Source organism: Tamandua tetradactyla, chromosome 12 (genome assembly GCF_023851605.1).
Source record: "Tamandua tetradactyla isolate mTamTet1 chromosome 12, mTamTet1.pri, whole genome shotgun sequence".
NCBI classification, from domain to species: Eukaryota; Metazoa; Chordata; class Mammalia; order Pilosa; family Myrmecophagidae; genus Tamandua; species Tamandua tetradactyla.
The window spans coordinates 37629690-37653262 of NC_135338.1; the positions used below are offsets into that span (position 1 = coordinate 37629690).

At 42.6% G+C, this 23573-nt stretch overlaps 1 protein-coding gene and 1 long non-coding RNA gene across 2 annotated transcripts in view; one reads left to right on the plus strand and one right to left on the minus strand.

Annotated features, from left to right (window-relative positions):
* The window catches only part of LOC143652066 (uncharacterized), a 29632-nt gene extending 13849 nt beyond the window's left edge, over positions 1-15783 (minus strand). Inside the window, exon 1 of the long non-coding RNA XR_013160384.1 lies at positions 15676-15783. This is a non-coding gene — a long non-coding RNA (uncharacterized LOC143652066). The remainder of the gene's footprint in view (positions 1-15675) is intronic.
* NRXN3 (neurexin 3) overlaps positions 1-23573 on the plus strand; it is a 1607649-nt gene that overhangs the window by 14175 nt on the left and 1569901 nt on the right. The gene's annotated exons all lie outside the window — the stretch shown is intronic.

The following is a 23573-nucleotide window of genomic DNA, read 5'->3' on the forward strand; positions in this document are numbered from 1 at the left end:
GTTTACAACTGAGTTACTTAATCTTTCTGTTCATCACTTTTCCCTACCCATAAAATGGGGATGATAATAGTATCTACTTGATAAGGTTATAAGGATTAAATGAGCTAATGTTGAGAAGTACGTAAAATGGGGTTTAGTACATGGTAAGTACTACACAAGTGTTTGTTAAATAAAATAAAATGAAAAATGAATCTATAGCATCTTGATATAGAAACCTTTACAAATTGGGCTCCAGTTGACCTCTGCAAGCTTTAGTTCTCTATCTTCCTGTCTCTGCCTCCAGCAATACTCAGCCATTGTTATTTGGCTCATTCATACTATTATACTGTTCCTCATTTCCTTTTCTTCCTCCATTATTCTCTCTTCCAGTTTCTTCTCTCTTATAGACTTTCAAATCACTTGTCCTTTTAAATCCAGAACAAACACCTCCTATCTGAAGCCATCTTGATAATGCTGGGCCGAGGTAGTACTTCGTGCTCTGAGGACTTCCATGTCTGTGCATATCTCAGCATAGGGGTTGAGCCTGAGACGCTGGCATGGAACAGCCAAGATTCCAATTCTGATTCAATCTCTTACAAGCTGTCTATCCTTGGGCAAGCTAATCTCTCTGAGTCTCGTCTGTAAAATGGGGGCAATAAACTACCTTCCTCATAGGGTTGCTGTACAAATTATATTGTGCTCTGTGTACCATATGAAATCCAGTACCTAACACTTAGCTCACAGCAAGTACTGTATTGTTATGATGATTCCCATTATTATAGGCATTGCACAGTATTTAATTTATAGTTTATATATATGTCTCTGCAAAGGTTACTTTACTCAACTTTATAATCCCAGTGTTATCTCTTGGTAGATGATTATTAATATTGATGGTTATCTGAATCCCTGAACCTGAACACTGATCATCAGGTTGGGGATGAGGTTGGTGTCCTGGCAGGAGACATCCCAGACCTTGCCTTTAAGAGTTTGGTTTTGTTTTCGGGACGGAGCCTTTCTGAAGGATATGAGTCTGTACCTGAGAGGTGGCAAGCTGTTCTAAATAGAGCAGGTAGTGTGAAAGAAGGTGTGAAGGTTTGCCTGGAGGTGTGTTTATGTGTTTGTGTGTATGGGGGTGGGGGGTAGTCCTGGAGGTAGGAGAGGGAGAGGAGGGCCTGGAGCCCTTGATGTGCAGGACTCTGCTGGCCACGGGAGAAGAGGTGGGGAGAGGTCAGAGGTAACTGAGTAGGTAGCCAGGTAAAGGCTGTGCTTGGCTGGCAGCATCGGGTGGAGAATCTTGAGGAAGGTCTGGAAGAGAACACAGAGGCAGGACAGGCCTACTCTCCGGTAGGCGTGACCATCTCTCCCATCTTTCTCTCTCTGCTTAGGTGCCGAGAAGGGGACCTTCCCTGACCCCCATATTTGAAATTGTTACCCCTTCCCTCCAGCACACCCAATTCTTCCTGCCCCACTTTATTTTCTTCCAGAACACTTATTACCATTGAGCATACTATTTGTTTTATTGTGTATTTGCTTATTGTATACCTCTCCTAACAAGAATTTAAACTCAAAGAAGGCAAGTACTTTGACTTATTTACACCAGTTTGTCACCAGCACCTAGAATGCTGTGTAACCCATAAGTGTTTAATATATATTGGTTGAATCAACAAATCCAACCACATAACAGCCCTTCATATTTTGGGTTCAATCATTCAATAAGTAGATTTATAAACTTTGTTATTGTGTTTAAATTATGCATGCAAATACATATAAACTGCATCCACTTTGAGCATAGAGTTTGATGAGTGTTGGCAAATATGCACACTTATGTGACCAGCACCATCATCAAGTTATAGAACATTCCCATCTCACCCCCAAAGTTTTTCTGTGCCTCTTTGTGGTCAAACTCTATTCTCACCCCAGCCCCAGGTAAGTCTGATGTAGTCTTTGTCATTAGTTATTGTTTTTGCTTTTTCTAGAATTTCATTTAAATGGAACCATATTCATGTCTTATTTCGTTCAGCATAAAATTTAAAAGTTTATGCACGTTGATGGATCACTGTGGTTCATTTGCTTTTATTGCCCAGTAATAGTAAATGTTTTCTTGTTTTGTTTTGTGGCGGTTTGTGATCCTGAGCATGGGCTCTAGAGCCAAGCTCCTGGTTGGAATTTTGGTATTACCACTTACCAGCTCTGTGGTTTTGGGCAGTTTTATCTAGCTCCCAGTGCCCCAGGTCTCTCCTCTGTTAAATGGAGAGTGATCGTACCTTTTGATAGGATTGTTGGCAGAAGGAGTAAATGAGTTAAATTAAACACATAAAGTCCTTATAATGGTGCTTCATATAGTAAGTATTCAGTAATTGTTAATTATTATTACTTTTATTGTGCAAATGAAGGAGAAACTGAGGCACAGAAAGGTTAAGTAGTAGACTCAAGTGCCATTTAGATGGCAAGAGACATAGACACCAAGGTCTGTGTATTTATTCTCTGTGCTCTACCACCTTCCAGATTTTGGTCTTGCCCCTTTGGGCCAGGCTCTTGTGTGTGGTACCTCACTAGATAAGGAAGGAGGTTGAGAGGGAAGAGCTGGTGCTTTGCTTGAGGAGGGTCTGACTTCCCTAGCTCAGTGTTCACTTAGGCTGTCTCCATCTACTTTATTGTCCCTGCCCCTGTGGGTAGAATTTCAGCCTCTCATTTGTCCTGTGAGGGGTCTGGGGCTTCTTGCCCTATGCTCCTCTCCTGGGCCCTCTTAGACAGCTGAACCTTGCATCAGGAACACCTCTTGCCATCACACAGCATCAGCCCTGCGAGAAGCTAATTTGATAAACCCCACTCCAAAGCTCATTGAACCTGTCTATAACGATGCTTAATTAAAGTGCAGAAACTTTGAAGAGATAGCAAGTTTCTGCTTAATGCAATACCAGAGTGCCACTATTCTACCATCTGCCTCCCTCACTGCAGTAATTGCTTCCTGACATTTGTTTATTTTAATTAGGAGAGCAATCTTGTTCAAGAGGGAGGGCAAGCAGGGTCAGAACTATTGAGGGCGTGGAAGAAAATGGGAAAGGGGGACTTCAATGGGGAGGGGAGTGGCCTGAAGGGGAAACATTATCGTCTTCATATTCTATGTGGTTTCACCTTCCCACAGAACTTTCTCCCTGTGGTGAAAGTGCAAGGCTTTTTCTACTCATGCTCAAGTTCTGGGATGTCCTTTAGGAAGTTTGGGAGCTGAGCTTCTTGGTCAGAGATTAGAAGCTGCCACTTTGTTATGAAAGAGAGCATAGATGGGCTTGGCCAGATACCAAGGTGGCGGTCCTAGCAGAACTCAATAGATTACTGTGATCCAGTGGAGGTGATTTTAATCTCAACAGGTGCTCAGACCAGAGGGAAAGAAATGCTCATTCATACCTTTTGGTTCTACTGGTTTTCACTTGTGGTTTTATACCATGTCTCATTATTTTGTGCACTAGGCATTGCACTTGAGAATTATTCACAAATATAAATTAAGGCCTGAGATGTGCTTTCCTCTAGAGAGAAATTTTGTTTGTTTCTGGCTGGTATGTGAAGACACTATATGTGTAGGATCCCTGTAAGCCAAATAGAAGGTTTGAGGTTTCTTCACCAAAGTTCAAACCCAGGCTATGTGTCCTTTTGAGGAATGGTTAACTTCTGCTCCATCCTTACACTGAGGGTCTTATTGTGAGAAAGGATATCTTATGGTATCCCCATCTTGGGTGGGTCCTGGGCATTGATTTCTGTCTTTCTAAGACTGGTAGGCTATCAAAACCAAGTTCAACTTTGCCTAACTCAGAAAATGCCTCAGGACAAAAGTGAGTTTCTATTTGCCCTTCTGCTTTAGATTGCTATTTCTCTACTATCTGATCAGCATTTTTTGAGGCCTTTAATAAAATGTATTGTATATTTTACCCAGATTTTTAGTTGTTTTTAGTGGGTATAGTCTGCCATTACCAGAAAGAGAAGTCACTAGGTGGTGGCTTTGAAATGATATATACATATTTAGCAGCAGAATTTTTTTTGTGTGTGAAATGAAACTTTATGTAGGATCTTAATATGAAAACAAACAAAAAAAAAGAGATAAAAATAGAGCTTCTTTGGTTAAAGTAGAGCTAGGGGTCCCCAAGGTATGCCTCCCCCTTGTTGGAGACCCACAGAACATCTCCACAACCTGCATTTCATGGGCTTAGTTTGAAGAAATGTCTCTAAGGAGGCCCTAGGTTTGATTGACTTTGAGGAACCATAGCTTTGGCAAAGCTCATTGAGTGCTTTCCCTGGAAACAAATGGTTCTTGACATTTCAGAGTGGCTGGAAGCCTAGATGTGCTGCCTGAGTCCCAGAGAGCTTCTGTGAAAGTAAGACTTGTGAGAGTGGGGGTCGTCTTAGGACTGATCTCAGCCAGGATTGGGGAAGTGGAAGAGGGTGAGGAGGATAGCTATGTCTGTTGGGCTGTCCAAGAGGCAGACATTAAAATGGGACTAGATTCGCAAGAATCTTCTTGAAAAATGCCTTTGAAAGGATAAAGGAGAGGGAGCAGGAGTAGGGGAGGAGGCAGGAAAAATCTTCCAAACTTGAAGCAATCTGACACCTGTAAAAGGAGAAAGGAAGGATTGGGTAGAAACAGCCTCATTGCAAAAATTGCTTGTTAGAGGAATCCCACTTTGGACAGGAACGGACTAGCACTGGTGCCCCCATATGCTTGGTCATTGGCTGGGAGCAACCCTAGGTGAGTGTGGCCTCAGTCTGAACAAAGTGGTAAATCCAAAGGGGCAGCAACAGGACCTCTTGATGGAAATCTGAGAGGTAAAACTCCATGGCACCATCTTAGGGGAGGACCATCCCAGAGAGCAGTGTGGCATTTGCTCAATTACTGTGTAAGTCATAAATTTTCAGACCGAGGGGAACAACCATAGTGAACTATCATGTGTTTATTCCCTGGAAATTTTATTCCCTGGAAACTTAGTGTCCAAGAAAATGGGATTCTGCTCAGCCTGTTTGAGAATGTTCTTGAGTTTTTGGGGAACAGGACTATAGTAACATATCCTTCTTCATTACGTGAAGTCACCCTAATATGTCTGATTATGTTGTCTTCTTGACCTCGCCTTCAGCTTCCTAAACCTTTGCACTGGTTTTCAACAGCTCTTAAGATAAAGATCATACTCTTTATCTGAGGACTTTGGACATGGCTCCAGGCTCTGCTTACCCTTCCATCCTTATGGGGTATCATGCTCCCCTATCCCTCTCCATTATAGCCATACTGTTTTTTGGTCTCTTATATTTGCCTCACTCTTTCCCACCACCAAACCTTTGTCAATGCTCTTTCCTCTGCTCAGAATGTTCTCCCCTCCCCTCTTCTCACTCTTTTAAATCTCAGTTCAAGGGTCCCTTTCTTAGGGAGGACCAAAGCCTCTAGTGGCTCACACAGTATCATGTTACTTCCCTTGGTGACATTTGTCACAGGTACAGTTTTCCATCTTTTCTGGCTAATCATTTGTTCAATCTATGACTCTCCTATCAGGCTAGAAGCTCCTTAAGGGCAGGGGCTGCATCTGTCTTTGCTGATGATTATACCTGGCATGCTGGAGATGTTCGATCAAATTGTTTTATTCTCCTGAATAGCCCACAAGGAAGGAGACAGAGAGACTGAATGGATATGAAATAAGGAAAAAGAAAATAGACATTGAAATAAAGTAGTAGGTAGGGTGAGATCTATTCCTCCCGAGCTGTGAATGCCTTTCAAGATCCTTGCTGGTCCAACCTCCTGATCTCGTCTTGGAGGTGTCTGAGTTTCCATGTTCACATGACTGGTGGGTGCCAGAGCTGGGGCTCACATCTAAGTCTGCTGACACCAAGAGGGGTCTCTTACTATAGGAAGCCATGTGTGGTCACATAGAAAGATGGGATTTGAAGGCAGATGCTACATCTCATCTGGGCTCTATTCTTATTGTTGATCTGACATTGACTAAGCCATTAGCCGTTTGGATTCTGCTCCCAAATCTGTAAAATGGAGATAACATTGTGTACTGTACATGGGAATTTTGAAGATTAAATGAATTAAAGTGTGAAAGAGTGCTTTTTTGTAAATTGTAACATGTTCTACAGATGTTACTGTATTGTGTTTCATTACTATGTGGTAAAAGAAGTCTAAAAAGTCACCACTGGAGTAGGTAGATGGGGTTAGGTTCAACTCCTTCCCTGATTGTGCTCCTGAGCCCTCCTTTCCTGTGGATAAGATATTTTATGTATTTCTTCAAAGAAACTAGAAAGGTAAATTTGGGAGCACTAGGTCCCGAAGAAGGAAGGAAGGTGAAGGCTGTTCTGAAGAAATCCCTTTGCCTTTCCAAGCCTGGGTTCCTTCATGAGTGAAAAAAGGAGCTGTGGAATAGACTTCTAAAGGTTCCTTTCAGCACCAAGGATGGCTCAGTGAATCCTCATGAATTCCTGGAAAGGGCTCAGATAGGGAAGGGGACACTAGACAGGCTGCCAAATACAGGGCCCAGAGGAGACAGGCATAGCTGTCAGCATGAGAGATTTGTTAGATCCCAGAGCGAACTCTCTGCCACAGCTGAAATGCTGGAAATGGAGAAGACAATAGTTTGTGGAAATTGCTTTCTGGAGGTCTATCACAAAAAGAAGAGAAACTCACTCTTAGCCCTGTTGGAACTGGGGAGATAGACCAGAAATCATTTGTAGTGGTTCAACCCTGAAGCTACTGATATTGCATAAAATGTTGTGAGGTTTCCAGGTTGAGATGCCCTTTCACTTCCTGCTCACCTGTTTGGTGCTGCTGCTAACTTTGTGCTTGGGTGATGGGAACTGCCTGGGTGGTTGCTCTCTGGGACTGCACGCTCTGTTCTGCACTCTGAACTTTGGCCTTTCCTCCCTGTTTGCTGCTTCTCTTTCTTAAGCCTGTCCCTCCAAAGAGGGGCCCTGGTTCCAGCAGCCATTCCATGTAATAGAAGCTCAGCATGGTGATTGATAACTGCTCCAGGTTTAAGGAAAACATGGGTAATTTTCTGCCAAGATGACTGAAGAAAGAAAAAGATGAGTAAGTTTGATTAAAGGTTTTTAGGGAGCATGACGTAAAAATTTTTAATTGGCTTTAGTTTTCTTACCATCTTCAGCACTTCCTCATTCTTTGACCCTCTTGGGACTGGATAGGATTTCCAAGCAAATATAAGAGTAGTTATTTTCAAAGTCACATTTCTTTTCCCTGAAGGTATCAAGTAAATTGTCTTTTCTTAGGTCCAGGTGTGGAATAAGAACCTGGGGTTATTAATAATAGTTTGCATTTGTATTTTTTCATATATGTTTCATAGTTTGTCCTCCAGATGTCCCTGCGGCTGATAGTTGCTTTTGTTCCCATTTCTCAGACGAACAAACTGAGGCCAAACTTTGCAAAGCACAAGGATCTGGTTGTTGCCACCTCCGGGATTAGCACTGTCCTTTCTCTGCTTTGCTCCACCATCTCCCACCACCCACATTGGAAGGGGTAAAGCCGCAAAGACCCTTTGAATTCTAGCTGACCATACCTGTGAGCTTTAGCATGGTTGAAAAAGGCAAGTCTGCCCAGGACAGGATTTTCTGTGGTTGGTGGCAGACTGAAAACCTTTGGGCAATGCAGTGAGTTTGAAAAGTTGAATAACCGTCTCTTGTCTTACTCTATGTCTTATAAATATATGACTGACATATTTGCTTCCAGTTTTTCTTTAATGTGGACATTATGAATGTAGATGTAAAAATTACCTTTAACCATCTCTTCCTCCTTTACATTCTCCCATCTCTTCTTTTAGAGCAGTGGTTTTCAACTGGAGAACTAGCACTTGGTGGTGCTACTGGTATCTAGAGAGGTCAGGGATGCTGCTAAACATCTTGCAGTGCACAGAGCAGCCCTATGCAACAAAGACTTATCCAATCCAAATATTATAGCACTGAAGTTGAGAAACTCTGTCTTAGAGACAAGCACTAACATGATATTGATGTATATCCTTCTAGGATCATTTTTCATATTTTACATATGAAAATATGTGTGCTATTGTGCATGAGTATTCTTTTAATGAGCATAAATTTGTAGCATTATGAATCTTGCTTTTTTTTCCCTCAACAGCTTTTTATATCTATCGGCATTGATGTTATATAATATACATCTATATAGATATATATTATACATTTCTTTTAACTGATCTTTAGGTTGATGTTTTCAAAACTGTCTTTCCTTGATGAAACAAAACAATGGTAATCCTTTGTCCCCTGCTGGGCTCACTCTCTTCTTTGGGGGGATTGAATGTTATTTCCCTGTGAAATCTAAATGTCTGAAAATCGAAGGCTAGTTGCCACAGGGTGGGTCGCCAGTTCTCCTTGGAAGGCAGGCCCATTTCCTGGGATGTTAATTCTCCTCAAGAACTTAATCCTCTTGCATACAACAATATCAAAGGCCCTGGGAGTCATAGATCAGCTGGTGGGAAGAATGGGATTGTGTCACTGCTCTGATCTGCAGCACATCAATTCCACAAGGCAAGAGCCTTTCTTGGCTTTTCAAATTCCCTATCTTTCATTATTTGTTTTCCATAGCTTTGGAATTGGAAGTGTCCAAAGCACCAGGCCACCTAAATTATAAGAGATACCTTTAATACTTGAGGGCTTATGAAAGTCGATGCCCCACTCCTGTCCCATGCTCCAATACACAAGTCTGGTGGTCCCACTGGAAATTTTATGTGAATTTGATGCTGAGAGCTTTGTGATGTTTAGCCTGAGGATTTTTAACCCTTCTAACTACAATAAATTTAAAGTTGATAGGATCAAAAAACTTAGGGCTAAAGTGAAGTCCACTTAGATTTTGATTTTTAGGAGAAGTTGAATGGAGTGGCAAATATGGAAGAGGTAGACCACCGTTGAGGAACTACACCAGATATAGGGGACCACCATTTAGCCAAGTCCAAATTATTAATCTGAAAGGCTAATCACTAAAGGACACAGGGGAAAATACACTGATCTGGGTTAGAAGTCTTGAGTTTGATCTTGGCTCAGCTACATCCTAGCTATGTGACCTTGAACAAGTTAGTCTTAATATCTCATTTTTCCCCATCTCTAAAATGGACATGGCAATATAGCAGTGGATTTCTGCAAAGATAAAACGAGAACAGGGCTTGGTATCTGGTGAATTTTCAAAAACATTAGTTGATCCTAGAGTCTGAATCTAAGGAGATTGGGATATTTTCTTTTGGCAACAAGGAGCTTTGGAGTCTCTTTAGAAACATGCCAGTGATATGTTTAAGCGTGGGTTTTAGAAAGTTAATTCTGGCTCAGAAGAACTGTTGAAGGAGAGTCGGAAGTAGGGAGAGATTGGATGTACAAAGATCAGTTAGTAAGCTTTTAAATAATCCAAATGAGAGAGAATACCTGAATTGGGATAGTGGGATGGGTAGGGTGGGAAGGAAAAGAGGGGAGAGAGGTGTAGAAAGAGGAAATGAGAGAGAAGGAAATGAGGGCTGTTTAGGAGATAGCATCAGTACAGTATAAAGATTGAGTGGATGTGTGGTTGAAAGGGAGAGGAAAGATGATGATGCCTACGTGCTATCTGGGCCTGCTGAATGAATGGGAATATTAAGGAAGATAAGAAATTCAGAGGGTTCAGTTAAGGGGAAGGCATGGAGAAGGAAAATTATAAAGTTTAGTTTTAGTGGACTTATGCTTGAGTTGCCTGGGGTAACCTAGGACCAGGAGAGTCAGGGAGATGTGTACTTTGGGAAGGGATCTGGAAACTGAATTCCAAGGGACATTTGTATCCAAAAAGTGGGCATAGGAGAGGAACACCTGAAAGTGACTTTCAAAGGCTTTGAAAGAGGGAAAAGGAGGGGCAGAAAGAGATTCATGGGAAAAGAGGAGATCAACAATGCCAAATGCAGAAAGGCTCTGGAAGGTGGAAATTGAGAAGAGGCTTTGTTCTGGATTCTTTGAAGGCCACTAGTCACCTTGAGGAGAGCTGTGTGAGTTGGGACATGGGAGGGGACAGAGACCAATGCATACAGATAGGAAAGAAAGAAAGGAGATTAGGAATTTTGATGGAGAAAAGGATTTCAGAGAGTATCTCAATGGTGCAGAAAGAGGGAAGATTTTTGTTTCATTTTAGGGTTGCTAGCATGCTGCTAGGCAGTGGGAGTGTTGGGAGTGAAGAGAAAAAGACTGGGTATGGGGGAGTTCTGGGGAAAATGATAGAACAAGGTCCTGGGGGAGGTGGGAGAGTTTGAATTAAGAGCACTGGGAAGGAGTAAGTCTTGAGGGGACCATTGTTTTATGGAGAGAAGGGAAAAGAGGAAACTTGGGTGGCAGAAAAAGTGAGTAGCCTGAAGGAAGAGAAGGTTTGGACTTCTTGCCTAAAGGCCTCCATTTTCTTAGTAAAATAAGAAGCCCTTGTAGCATCTGCTAAGTGAAGAAGGTGGGAAGGGTTTGGAATAGCTGAAAAAGGGAGCAGATTGGGAAAAAGTTGAAGGATTGCTATGCAACTGAGAGGGACAGAATAATAGTTGTATTCATTGGTACAATTAGGCTGTTGGTTTATGGTACTGATCAGCTATTTAGCATCAAGGGAGGTATAAGATTAGATTCCCCCATGGCTGAGGACTGGCAGGACCTGCAGACAATGAGGAAATGGTTGATCATGAAGGCAAGTATAGAAAAGAAATGAAGAGATTGGGCTGGGGAACTGGGTGGTAAGAAGTGGGGTACTGTGGCCTTGATAAAGTTAAAGAGGAGTTCTAGGGAGAGATGAAATAGCAGGTGGAAAATGAAGTGAGATTGCTCTGAGATGGGTATTTTTTGGAGAAATAGTTCTGGGTGAGGTATGAAGGGAATGGGGATTAAGATATTGGTTAATGGGGCAGAGGAGAGCAAGGAGCAATGAAACTAGGTATTGTGCACATTGGCATTATACAGACTAGTAAGACTAAGGGGTGGAGAAGGGAAATATTAGCCAAGAATGAAGTATCTAATGAATGTGAGGGAGTGATCTTGGGGTGATATATTGATTAGTTATTGCTGTAACAAACAACCCCCCAAATCTGGGTGACATACAAAAATTAAGCATTGATTTAGCTTCCAAGTCCAGAGACAGTTGATCTAGGTTAAACTCAGCTGAGTAAATCAGCTAATATTACATCTGCAGGTTGGATGGAGTTTGGTACATGTAGGTTGGTCATGGTTGAGGTGGCTGACTGAGATGGCTCTGATTATTGACCTCCTGGGACTGACAGGCTAACCAAGCCCTGCTCTTCTCATCATGATAGAAGAGGTGCAAGAGAGGAAGTGCTTTACAAACTTTTGGTCATGCCATACCTGCTAACATTCCTTTGGCCAAACCAAGTCATATGAGCATACCCAAAGTCAAGGGGCTGGGAAGTACATTCTACCCATGGAGGTTGTGGGGGAGGGGAGTGATGAGTGATTATTTTTGAATAATAATCACAAGTGGTAGAGAAGAGATATGAGTATGGAGAGAGTTTAGGGTTTCAAATGGCACTGGACTAATGAATGACAGCAGCTGGCAAAGGTGGGAAGAAAGGGTGCTCTTACGTCCTGAGATGCAAGTGGCCCCAACTAGAACATTTGGAGAAGAAATTATTTGATTAGAGAAGAAATAGGTTCCTGCATTGTAAGTAGTCAAATATAAACAGCAAGAATTCTGGAGGGCACAAAGGGAAGAGTTCAAAAGAGGCATTGGGAACTGCTTAGGGTCGGAGAGCATCTGAGTCAAGACGACCTAGCCTTAGGAACAAAGTTGACAGAAGATAGGCATGCACAAAGGCTGCTAGAAGAGTTTGAGCTAACCCAAGGTGAACTCACTGAGAGCCTTATTATTTTGGGAAGGTGTTGTGAAGACCAGCCCCCACATTGCCTTGAATGGGGTTCTGCGTGCTGCGCTCTTCCTGACTAACTGAGGAGGGCAGATGCTTAGAGGAGAGATGTTTCTAGGGAGAGGCGGTCACAGCTCCATACTATACTTGGGATTTCACAATTGCTTTTACTCTGACAGGGTGTTGGGTACTTTCTTTTTTTTTTTTTTTTTCACTACAAATAAGGAAGCTAGAGGGTGGGTGTGGGAAAGAAACTAAGTGGAGATACAGTAATAGAAATAGCATCCATCCTTGGAAAGAAAGATTCTAGAAGAAAAAATGGATGGGTATAGGTTACCCCCAGTCTATATTTCTCTCTCTGCAGAGCCTCTCACTACTTTTCGAGCGTTCTTGACCTTTCCTTCCCCACTAGGCTACAGGCTCATTGAGATTAAAGGCTGAGCCCACATTATTCATTGCTGTATCTCCAGGGCCAGCACCACACTCAGACCCTAAAAGGAGTGGATGAATGAATGCATAATGTAAAAGCAAATATATCCATCTCCAATTAAAAAAACCACAAAACTCCAAACTTTCTTTTAGTAACAACCAACATTTAAGGACCTCTTGAATGTTAAGCAGGAAGAGTAGGCTGTGGACATTCATAGACGGTGAGACATAGTCCTTGCCAGATGGTTGCTAATATTCCCTTGTAGCTTAGGGAACAGTAATTATCAGTACAGAACTACATGGTGTGTTTGAAGCCTTGGATTGCCCATCAACTAAAAGGGGGAGGTTGAACTAGATTCATTCAGGTTCCTTTCCTGTAAGGTTTCTTGGAGACTTTAACATTCAGTTGTTCACTATGAATCACTCAAACAGGGAAACGAGTTTGATAGTACTGAAATATATTTGACCATGGCATATTTTTTTGTTTGTCATGGAACAAAGAATATCTTGTGTTACTGGTTTTCTAAGGAATATGCTTTGGGAAATATGGGTCTAAACTAATTCTGGTGGACTGATCTGTATTGCAGAATTTCTTCTGAAGGTCATCCCATCTTATCTTCATTGGTACACATGCATCAAACTTAATGATTTTTTTTTTTCCGTGTTCAGGATGAGATTGTCTGCTTTTTAGATCACCCATTGGTACAGACATCTGGTTATCCTTTGTCCTTTTGATGTTGGGAGTGGATGTTCAGGTTTCAGTATTGAGTTATACCTGCTAAGCTTATCACCTATCCCCAGAGCAACCCTGGCTCACCCCTGAGCACCCCACACTCCTGGGAGAATTTGAGGCCTCCAAAGATAACTGTCTCTCTGGAGTCTTGGGAAATAAAGGGACTGGATTGCATAAGGATGTGACCAGGTTCAGAAGTGGGGGGAGCTGGCCATGTTCATATAGGACAGAGATAGGCATTCTGAAAGTCAGGCAGTTGCCAGGTAAGGCACTGAGTCTAGAAAAGGGGCTGTTAGCTGCTTTCAACCTGTTTTGGATTATCAGCCTGGATAGGATGTGATCTCAGGCATTGGAAAAACCTGGCTGTTCAGGAATGCGGAGAATGGCCGTGAATGATTATGAATCAGGCATAGCCAGCAAGTTCAGCCTCCTTCCGTGTTCCCTCCGGATGAAAGCTAAAGCCTCCTAATTGGTTTCTCTGTGTTGTGACGTATTCCTTTCACACTCAGTTCCCACACCATCTAAACACAGACTTTCTCCCATTACTCTGTTTAAAATTGCTAAACATATCCCCAAGACCTCCTTAACTTAGCCTCCAGGACCTTTGGGAATCTGTCCCCAATATGATCTTTTAGCTTCATACTCTTCCCTATTCTTTTCCTCTGCTGGAATGCCTCCCCTGTGGGGCGTTTTATTACAAAATCCCACTCGTCTTTTGAAGCACAGCTCAAAAACCTTTCTCTGCCTCTTGGGCCTTGGCTCCATCTTCTGTGCTCACATAGCTCTTGTAGATATCTTTATTAAAGTCTATTCACATATGTCTATTTACATGTCCGTTTCTCCTGATAGACTAAACTCTTTGGAATTCTACGGCCATAAGCAGTTCCTGGCAAGTAGCAGGTATTTATTGGAGGTTTGTTGAATGAATGAATAAGTGTGAATTGTTTTGAATGAAATGGAGATTGTGACAGCTTGGCTTGCTCTTGTCACCTACTCTGAGGCACTCATCTTTCTACTCTTTTGAACAAGACTTCCTTAATTGGGAATAACAAAGCCTAGCTTGATTTAGCAGAGAAATAGAGTTATAAGGTATTTTTAAAAAGAGATGCATTTTTGTTACCTTTCAAGCATAGCATATATTTTAAAACTAAGATATAAATAGGAACTAATAAGTAAAGTGGGAAAATTAATGCAAAATTACAGGTTGTGGTAGTCCTGATTATATAATAATATGTCATAAACAAAGGACCATAAACATCCCAGAATTAATTGCTGAGCCCAGAAGTTGAAGTCATGTTGAGCCTTGGGTGTGTAAAAGAATTTGATTTATTTATTTTAAAAACTTTAAATTATTTTTGAATAGTGATTCCATTGTTTGACGTCCAGTTGTGTTTCAGAACTGCAAGATGAGTCAATAGGTTTCATTTCATAGGCCTATTATAATTGATGGGTAGTATCTATCTACAGTGCTGGGTTGAGAAGGATTCTGAGGCTCCATCTGGGTCCAATCAAGAGGTACCATTATTGATTAGTAATGTGTGCTGTAGACATGTAAAGGGGAAATTTCATGTGTTTGTCTTCCTTATCTAGCAAATCTCAGAAACAGTGGTATAATACTAATTGGAATGATATAATGGTAGAAACATGGGATTTGTGGTTCAAAGACCTGAATTTACAATTTTAAAATTATGTCATTTATTGGTTCTAAGACCCTGAGAAAACAATTTTCTTTCTTTAAGTTTTAGTTTCTTTACATGTAAAAGAGAGTTGAAAAAATTAACACCTTACTTATCGCTATGGAGGTTGGATGAGGAAGTGTTTTGTAAACTCTGAAGTACTTGACACACATTAGTGTCTGAGGCTATGAGATCATTAATGCATGTACTTACTGTACATGCCTGCCTGTTTGCTTCGTGCATGTGATATATGATGGTCTCCATGTGCATTGCTTGTTCTACATTCTCAGCTCACTGTACACAGAAGCTGTGCCAACTATTGATTGGCATGTCACCTCTCTCAGGGCTCTTACTTGGGCCCCACCTTCTTGGTTCTCTGTGGTGATGTCCTTCATGATACATAGTTACACTGAAGCAGAAGGAGCTGGAACGTGTCTTGGAGTTCATGGGCTTGTAAGTTCCATGTTAAGTGTTCATAGTAAATGTGGTGCTAGGAACTTGCACTTTTTCTTTCCTTAGCTGCCTCAAGATTGGGGCTCTAGAAACTTACAGAGGTCAAGGAAAAGGACAAGACTTAGGAGATCATCACAGGCAGAGGAGCCTGGGCTGTCCTGAGTGCAAAGGGAAGGGAAAGATGGATCCAGGCTGACTTTTGGCAATATGAATGCTGGGTGCAGGTGTTAGGAAGGAGAGCCTGCCTTAATCTGAAACCAGTGGGGTAAAAATTGGCACTTGGATGTCAGACTGACCTTTGGACAGAAACTTTTGTCTCTTTTGTTCACTTCTTTTTCCACAGAACACATACAGTTCTTCAGTTCTTAGTTTTCTATTGCATAACAAGCCACCCCAAAACTTAGTGACTTAAAACAATACAATTTAATTTGGTCACAAATCTACAATTTTGGTAGGACTTATGGGGGACAGTCTGTCTTTGCCCCATGTGTCTTAATCAGGGGGAGCATAACTAGAATTGAGGCACTACTGATGGCTCACTCACTTGACAGGAAGTTGATGCTGACAGTTGACTGGAAGCACAGCTGGGGCTGTTGGCTGAGGAGCTCAGTTCCTCTCCATATTGGACTCTCCAGAGATCTCCTTGGGCTTCTTCAAAGCATGATGGCTGAGTTCCAAGAAGCCCAGGTAGAGACTAAAGGGTTTATTATGACGTAGCCTTGGAAATCACAGTGTGACACTTTTGCCACATTGTGTATTTGAAATGTCATTAAAGTCAGCTCACATTCAAGGGCAGGGGAATTAGGCTTGACCTCTCAGTAGGAGAGAGAGTGAAGAATTTGTGACCATCTTTAATCTTCCATAGTAGGCATTTAATAAGTATTTATTTGATGAACTTCCTACCTTTGTGGAGTTTACTTCTAGTTGGGGAGGGGAGTAGATAGACAATAACGAATGTGTACACAAACTAATGTTAGATATTTTTCACTGCTGTGAAGAAGAATGAAGCAGAGTGAGAGGATAAAGAGGAATAAAAGTTGTTATTTTAGATGGGATGGCCAAGGAAGTTCTCTCTGAAGGGGTGGCAGTAAGCTGAGACCTGAATGAAATGAAGAAGTAACCCACACGAAGGTCAAGGGAAAAAGTGTTCTATGCAAAGGCAACAACAAGTGTGTAAACTCTGAGTGTTTGCCAAGTTCAAGAAGCAGTAGAAAGGCCCAGTGCAGCCGAATCACAGTGAGTTCAGCGGCCTTGGGAGGGAGTGTGGTAAAGGTGAAGTCAGAGAAGGTGGGCAACGTCCAGGCTACATAGGGACTTAAGGCAGTGATAAAGACTCCGGGTTTAATCTAAAGCCTATGAGGCAATTTATGAAAGGTTTTGAACTGGGTAGTGACATATTCTGACATGTTTTAAAAGACTCACCAGGGCTGATGGGGAAACTAGGCAGGAGGCTAATGCTGAAGCTAGGGTTGAGAGAAGAACATTTGAGAAGCTGGATTGATAGGAGCACTGCTCTGCAGGGATGGGTGCATGGTCTCAGAGAAACAGAGAGCCTGTTTTGGGGACCTCTGCAAGGAGTTAAGTCCAGTTTTTATCTGAGGGACAGTACCTAAATGCTGGAGTAGAACAGGAAACTTATTATCTCCAGGATGGCTGCAATATTGGTACTTACCTCTTTTAGCACAGTAGGCCCCAGAAAGTTAAGGTGTGAAGGTTCGGGAGCCCCTGACCTCATTCCTGAGTGGGGGCCAGGATGGGTCCTTTCTCCTGAGCAGGTGGTCTTCTGTTTGGAAGGGATTGGTCCCCCAGCCCTCTTGCTTTTACAGAACTGACTCTGGGGCTTAACCCCTCCTAGACATAGCACTGTAGTGATACGCCTGCAGAGAGCTGCCCTGACCCTCACCATGCCCCTCCTCAGCCATTTCCTTATACTGCACATAACATGGGCTCTACCTCACACCTCAGCCATGCACCCTGCAGGCAGGCTGTTCCAGGCCCTGTGTTCACTCTGGTGAAGTGGGGGGCTGCCTGGCCAGGATCCACACAGCTGGAGTCTGTCTGGAGCCTCTGTTAGCCCCTTCTCCTCTCTCCCTGCCAGCTCTGGCACCACTTGCTTCGTTAATGGAGAATTTGTCAGGTAATGGGGATAATTAGCACAGTGGGGGCCTAACTGGGTCCTGGAAAGAGAACAGAGAGCCATCCCAGCAGCCCCAGACATGATTGCTGGGCAGGCTTATTTTTTCTTGTCTGCATCTCTCTCCCCATCTCTTACATGTGTTTAATTTTTTCCCCCTCTTTGTGTAGAGAGAGTTGGCTAGGAGAAAAGACCCGTAAATTGCACCCTTGCTGGGCTAGTGCTGCAAAAGCTGGATAAGATTGTCTTCTTGGGCTGAATAATTTCGCTCTCCCCCCTACCCTCTTTGGGGAGAGAAGATCTGCTAAGCGCCTAATTCATTCCCCCCCTCCATATTTCCTCCCCATTCCCTCTCTCCCCCATACACCTCCCTTCTCCCTGTCCCCTCATGTAAAGAACTCACTGGCTCTCAATTGAATCTTTTTTACTGGTCTCAAGAGATGAGGATCTTGAAGGGTGATTATCTTCATTATAAATTATTAACTCTCTCATCAGCCAGATGGCTTCCCAGCCCATGGCTGGGAACTCCGGGCTGGGGAGGCCCGCTAGCCCAGAGAGGAGGGGGCAGGAGAAGGGAAGAGGCTAGGGGATTGGTGTATACGCTGCTGGCTGAATGGTCAGTGACCACAGCTTCTCAGGGTCCTGATTGTACCTGGGATGCTGTGGACCCTGTCAGCACCTTGCAAGACCTGAGTGCTGTGGTCTGTGGGGAAGAGTTTGTTGTTGTTGGGTTTTTCCCACTAGAAAACTCAGGGCTCTCTTGGGGATGGAGGCAAGATGGTAAGGAGGGTAGAGATTAATGCCATGAGTTGCTTTTGGTCTGAACCAAGGCATGGTAAGAAGGCAATATTTTTACCTTACATTGTGTAGTTCTTTGTCTCCTTTGATATTCACCACATGCTGGGAGGTATATCCATTGTTCTCTGACCTTACAGGGAAAGAAACTACAAACTGGGTAGGTCACAGAGCTTCCATAAGAGATGTCCCAGAAGCTACTGGACACCCCTTGAAACATATTCAGTACCAAATAGGTCTGTGCGCAGAGTGCAATGGAGTCCAAAGGAGTGAGAGTCACCTCCATAGGCTTTCCATTGGTCCACAGTTACTAAAAAGGTAGAGCTTCTGACTCCTAATCTTGTGGTCTTTCCCTCATAGTAGACTTCTTCCCAGTTGCCCACCCACTCAACTTTCAAGTCTCCATGCAAGTGTCCCTTCTTCTGAGAAGCTTTCCCTGACCACACCAGCCCAGAGTGCTTTCTTGCTCCTTTGGATTCCATTGCACTCTGCGCATAGACCTATTCGGTACTGAATATGTTTCGAGGGGTGTCCAGTAGCTTCTGGGACATCTCTAGTGACTGGGAGGTTGTCTGTTTCTTAAGCTAAAAGTATAACTCTCCTCCTAGAACTTTTATTCATTGCACAGAATTCTATCCTTGAGGGCAATAAAGAGCCTGTGGGTTCTCTCTTCCAATTCCAAACTACTTCATACCCTGGAAGATGTTACACAAGCTATTGCTGAGTTGTCTCCATAAGCCCAAATACCCCACACCTCCTAAGATACTCAGGCATGACTCTTAACATTGTTTGTGCCATGGGATGAAATTTGAAAAGAGTCTGTCTATCCAGCTTCCTTCCTGAGCTGTCCTGTTGAGACACCATCGGCCTGCTGCTAGGATGAACTGTGAACATCAAGGAGAACAACAAAACTTGCAGTGGCAGCAAACATTTATTGGAAACTCATCTGTGCTGACCACTTTCCTAAGGGTTCTAATGCTGTAATAAATGCCTTCTGATGGTAATTCATTACTATTAACATCTCCATTTTATAGATGAGACAACCAAGGCACAAATAGGGTAAGTGCCTTGCTCAAGGTCACAAAGCCAGCAGATAGTAGGTCTAGGGATTTGAAGCCAAGAAGTCTGGTTCCAGAGCCCATGCCTTTAACCACTATCCTGTACTGCCTCTGTGAAAAGGGCACTTACACTAGCATCAGTGCCCACACACGGCAGTACCTGCCTCTTAAATTTGATCTACCTCTTCATATTATTTAGGCTCATGTATTTCCTCTCTACTAGTATATAGTGCTTTGTAGGGTTTCAGTTATTTCTTATTTATCATTATAACCCACACAAGATGCTCCGTGAATTTTGGTTTTAAAAAAGTTAGCAGAATGAATTCCTTTCCATTCGATGTCCTCCAGGCTACCTATAGCACTCTCAACAAGTGGGACTCAGCATAAAAATCTAGTGGCCAGCACCAGATAAACACAGATGGTCACTTTCTTTTCCCTCTAAGTTCTATTTCAATTAATGCAGGCTAAAATTGCATTTGGTTATCTGCCAGTCATAGCATGCCAATGATATATATCGAACATCTTGTCCATTTAATTCTCCAATTCTTGTATGTCATAGTGTTAGAAACTGTACTGTATATCCTTATGGGTTGTTTATTTTGGATGATAAAGTCATACAATTTTGTATTTATCTTCATCAAATTTTGTCTTGTTATACACAGGGGCTTATCTAAGGCTGCCGTGATCTTTTGGGATCCCCACAGTGTCATTTGGCATAGTCCCGCTTACTGTCAGTTTATCCACAAATGTGACCAGTGAGCTCTAACCCTTTTTATACAAATTTTTGATGGATTGGGGAATAGGATAAGGCCTGACCTCACACTAGAGACCTGTCTGCAGACTAACTTGGGTTCACCACTGCACCTCTTTGGCATGCTGTTTTTAGCCAGAGGCAAGTCTTCTTGATTCTGTCCAGCTTACATTTCTCATATCAGGAAAAACTTTCCTAATGACTGGCTGACGTCCATATAAATTATGGCTTCCATGTGACTCTATTATAATAGATTAGTATTTGTGACAGAAAGGGAATTTATGTCAGCCTGACACAGCCACCTCTTATGGAAAACTTAGTTTTTATAGAAAGAAATATGCTATATTTCAAGATTTTCATTAAAGAAGTCTCTTCTTTTCCTACCCCCATTTCAGCACAATATAAACTTCAAATGCCCTTCTCTATGGGCCCATTTTGATAGATAGGGATTGAGGTCCTCAGAGCCTGCCTTCTGTTTCCTGAGACCTTCTTAGAAGTAACGGTGGTGAACTTAGGATGGGCGCGCATGCTGGTTGAGGAATCTCTAAGACTAGAAGCAGTTCAGAAGATTTCAGAGGAAGAAGAGAGGGTGGAAGGAGGGGGTTGTTCTTAGACATGATAAAATTGTGAAAAAAAGGAGAACTGGGGTATGGAGTGGAAGAGAGGACTGTGAGCTCCTGTTTCAATACATGGTGGAGGCTTGCCCATATTTTCTTGGATGAGAAGTTGGCTTTGACTTGAGGGATCTGTAACTAGGGGGCTCCAGCCTACAAACAGGAACCATTGACAATTTTCTTTAAAACTTTTCTTCAGATAACATCATAAAAATAATAGATTAACACATATTATGTGTCAGATATTGAGTTCTTTTTATTGAAGAATAACACACATGTGGAAAAGTATATAAAATCATAAGTGTAAAGCTCAATGCATTATCACAAACTGAACACACCAGTGCAACAGTACCCAGATCAAGAAACAGAACCCCAGAAACCGCTTTTAGCCACTTCCAGTCAATAATTACTCTCAGGGTGGAGTATGTAACTAACCACTCTTCTGACATTTAATATCATGGCCTAATTTTCCCTCTTATTGTACTTTATGTAAATGGAGCACATGCAGTATTTGTTTTTTGTGCCTTATTTTGGTCAAAGTTATGCTTCTAAGATCCATCCATTTTGTTGTCTGGAGTTATAGACCATTCATTCTAAATGCTATATAGTATGTCACATGAATAGACCACAATTTATTTATCCATTCTATTGTAGATGATCATTTGGTTATTTTCTAGTTTTTTGGCTGTTGTGAATAGTGTTGTTATGGACATTCCTGCATATATTCTCAGTTGGGCATATGTAAGATCTCTGTGGGTACCTAGGAGGGGAATTGAGTCATGGGGTGAAAACATTCAACTTTAGTAAATAGTGCTACATGATTTTTAAAAATACCTGTCTCTCTCTCTATTTTTTGGGTTAATAACGTTCATAACTATCCTCTGAAGTAGATATTATTCCCATTTGTTTGGGTAAACAAACAAAGGGTCAGAAAGTTGCCTAAGCTTAAATAGTTATAGTAATGACAGAGTTGGGTTTTTCAACAGGAACTTTCAACAAGTTCCTATTTTTCATCATCCTGTGCTGCTTCTATTCTTGTAGAGAATTTATATTTTTACCTCCCTCACTGCCTGCAGTTGAGCATTTGCCATTGCATTGAGGAAGAGAGGTCTAAGTATATGAGGCTGCCCTGACTGTGCAGGACAGGGAAGGATAGAGTTTGGTTGGGGGTGTGAGTTTCTGAGGCTGTTGGACAAGGATGAGCTGCTATCAACCTCCAAAGCCCTTAGAGAAAGTGAGCAATGCCTAATGCCTTTGCCCAACTCCATGGGCAAATGGGGGTATAGAACACTGGTGGGGTGGGGTGGGAAGAGTGTGTGTCTCAGGTCACAGACAGCTCTGCCAGGCAGGGGTTGCTATATGAGATGTAAGCTTCTGTTGACCTGCCCATGATAAAGTGTTTCTGAAGGTCAAATATTAGGAATGTATCAGTCAGGGATCCTAAGCACAGCTTAACTCAAACTTCCTTAAGCAAAAAAAAAAAAAGTTTTCTTTTAAGCAAAAGAAAAAAAATTGGGACACCTATAATGAGAGTCTCAGGATTCACCGGGCTTTGGGCTTGGCTGAATCTAGGTGCTTAAAAACAAAAACATCACTAGAAATTTGACTTTGTCAATCTTTTGGATCTCCTTTCTTCTTTGCTGTTTTCATTCTTAGATAAGATCATTCTGGATGGTAAACAATAGTATCTCCCATCAACTGTGGATTTCCCTCAAACAGTTTAACAACCATGAAAGAAAACCAAAAGGAAAGGTCAACAATTTCAGCCAAAATCCTAGGGTTAACTCTACTTTGAGCCATTTGGGATAAACAGGGCCAGACCTAAATTTATCACTGTGGCCAGAAGATTGAAACATCCTAATTGGCTAAGCTTGGACATTTGATCTGGAATTGGAATGGACCTCATGTACAGGACATGGACTCAGATTGGAGGAGTAAATTGGAGTACTTCTGTAACCTGCAAACAGGGGATGTGGGGTGGATGAAAGGAGGGCAGGCAAAACCAATAGAGAACCATACTAGAGATTTTCCAGTTCTAGTGAGTGGCTTAAGAAAAAGTTAATGAGAATGTTCTAGTGGGGAAACCGGCAAGCCCAGTCATGGGGACTGTGGCATTTCAACTAGCGCTGGGCCTGAGACCAGCCAGCATCATGTCTTTCCAACTGACCTTGGTTCCAGACATCGTCCTGACCTTTCTATGGGTCTCTCTTAATCCCAGTTAAAACTCCTTGGTAGTCGGTTAAGGGAGCAAAGGAACTGGAAAGAGGGAATGAGGAGTGCAAATGGCAACCAGATCTCCTGAGCTGTCCCTGTGGCCAACAGCCCATATGTCAGAGTTGAATAAACCCCCACCCCAAGCAGCCGGATTGTGAGACATTTGCAAGGATGGTAACCCTACATAAAAAGTGTGCATTGGATAATTATGTAAATTAGCTGGCAATTAGATAATGTCAGTCACTTTTGCTCTCCCTCCTTCTTGATTCCCACACAACAGATGAGCTCCTGCACGGCTGGCCTAGGGCCTCCATCCAGGCTCTGGAGTAAAGCACCAGCATCCGAGGCAGCTGGGCCCTCCTCCGATGGCTCACAGAGGTGGTGGAGGGGCTCCCTGGCTCCAGTTTTCCCATTTCCTGTACCTGGCCTGACCCCTGGCTATAGAGGACAAAAGAATAAGTGTTGAGTGGCAGTTGGCTCAAGGCAAGGGATGTTTGCTACATTGCCTCCAGCTATTGGCTGTTTTGGCTATTTCCCAGAAGCAGTGGGGCCATAATGCAAGAAAGAAACAAAATGGCTTTAGGAGAGAATGTGGGCAGACCATAAGGTGTCAAGTTTATATAAATCCAATTATGACATTAACAGTCCTGTTACCAGATTCTTTTTAGCGCCTGTGGAAAAGAAAGCTTAGTTTTCCTCAATCAGCCTTTCAACCTCCCATGATGCAGGGCAGGGGAAAAGGTAGTCCCTCCGGTGCTGGTCTTGGCTGGAGGGGAAGGATTGAGGGTCTGATGAGAGATGCTCACTAGGCAGGATAGAGTGGCAACCCTGAAGTAGGCTGGGTAAATTCCCACCATCTTCTCTCATGGAGAAGTG